We start from the raw sequence: 2,001 nt of genomic DNA on the forward strand, positions 1-2,001 counted from the left end.
AGGAATCTGATCAGTGACTAATGGGGTAATGTCAAAAGGACACAAAAGTCAAGCTAAAGGGAATCTCATTGTCTTAAATGGGACAATTCGCTCTTTCCGTCTTAGTCGCCGACATGTCATCCAGACTGAGGAAGACCCGGAAACTTCGAGGCCATGTGAGCCACGGCCATAGCCGCATCAGCAAGCACCGGAAGCATCCCAGAGGCCGGGGTAATGCTGGTGGCACGCATCACACAGGATCAGCTTCGAAAAAAACCACCCAGGTTACTTTGGGCAAGCTGGTAAGAGGCATTACCACTTAACGAGGAACCAGAGCTTCTGCCCCACTGTCAGCCTTGATAAAGTGTGGACCTTGGTCAGTGAGCAGACACGGGTAAAATGCCGCCAAATACAAGACGGGAGCAGCTCCCATCACTGATGCTGCAATCGGGCTACTACACAGTTCTGGGGAAGAGAATGCTCCCGAAACAGCCTGTCATCGGGAAGGCCACAAACGTCAGCAGGAGACCTGATGAGAAGATTAAGAGTGTGGGGGGTGCTTATGTCCTGGTTTGAAGCCACACGGAGAGAGTCTTATTAAATGCTAACAAGTGCTTTTCCCTTGGAAAAAAAAAAGAGGTGGGGGGGAGACAATTCAACACCAAAAGAATGAAGACTGAAAAGATTAAACACAAATCAAATAAATAAAAAAAAGATCATAATGATACTAAAAATCAAATATACCACCCATCAAAGGGTCACTAGGACAGTAAACTATTACTCGAACATTGATAAATTAAGTGAAGACAGCCAAAAATTTACCCTGCCGTATATTTACAAAATGTATTTTAGGATAACAAAATAATTGCTGAAGAAAATTTCTTTAGATAAAATGTTCAGTTGGGACCAGCAGTTAGCGTAATGGCTATGTTGCTGGACTCCCATGCAGTCGACCGCGGTTCGCGTCCCGGACCCGGTGGCTTAAAACTCACACCGGGCGCGTGTGCGAGCGTGCCCAAGATCCCGAGAGGAGAATGGAGAAGGGACTGCGGCGTGGCCATCCCCCTTGAGGGGTGATTTCTCGCTTTCTCTCTGTCTCTGTCTGTCTGGCGAGCACACGTGCCCTATAGCAAAAACCTCTAAAAAAAAAAAATAATAAAACAGAAATGAGCTATTGGGGTCAGCAGAAGGCATAATGGTTACGTCGCTGGACTTCCACATAGGTGACTGTAGCCTGAGTCCCAGACCCAATGGCTTAAACTTCATGTATGTGTGTGGGTGCCCAAGATCCTGAGAGAAGAATGGAGGAGATGAGATTGTGGCATGACCATCCCCCAGGGGTGATTTCTTGCTTTTTGTCTCGCTCTGTCTCTCTGGTGAGCACACACACCCTACAGTAAAAATCTCTCTTAAAAAAAAAAAAAAAAAAAAAAGAGAGAGAAAAGAGACAGAAATGAGCTATCAAGCCACAAAAAGACATGAATCTTTCCTTTTAAAGTTTATTTATTTCACGGAAGAGAAACAGAGACAAACACCTTCAACACAGTCTCATGTCACAGTCCTACCAGCCTTCCCACCCAGCAACATGAGAACATGCATGCAGGGAACCAGCAGTTAGCGTAATGGCTATGTCGCTGGACTCCCACGTAGTCGACCGTGGTTCGTGTCCCGGACCCGGTGGCTTAAAACTCACGCCGGGCGCGTGTGCGTGCGTGCCCAAGATCCCGAGAGGAGAATGGAGGAGAAGGGATTGTGGCGTGACCATCCCCCCTGGGGGGTGATTTCTCGCTTTCTGTCTGTCTCTCTCTGTCTGTCTGGCGAGCGCACGCGCCCTACAGTGAAAATCTCTCAAAAAAAAAAAAAAAAAAAGAGAACATGCATGCACATGTATCAATGGTATGTGCAAGTTGACTTGAGAACGGAACTTCAGTCTCCCACACTGCTCCCAGCACTGCCGAGTGGCATGTACCATGGCTGGGCCAAGACATAAATGAATCTTAAATGCGTATTTAAGAAAGTGAA

At 46.9% G+C, this 2,001-nt stretch overlaps 1 pseudogene; it reads left to right on the plus strand.

The window, feature by feature from the left end:
- On the plus strand, positions 1-555 carry LOC102483575 (60S ribosomal protein L27a pseudogene; annotated as a pseudogene).
- The last annotated feature ends 1,446 nt before the right edge of the window (positions 556-2,001 follow it).

This window comes from Tupaia chinensis, unplaced genomic scaffold (genome assembly GCF_000334495.1).
Source record: "Tupaia chinensis unplaced genomic scaffold, TupChi_1.0 Scaffold000099_1, whole genome shotgun sequence".
Classification (NCBI taxonomy): Eukaryota; Metazoa; Chordata; class Mammalia; order Scandentia; family Tupaiidae; genus Tupaia; species Tupaia belangeri.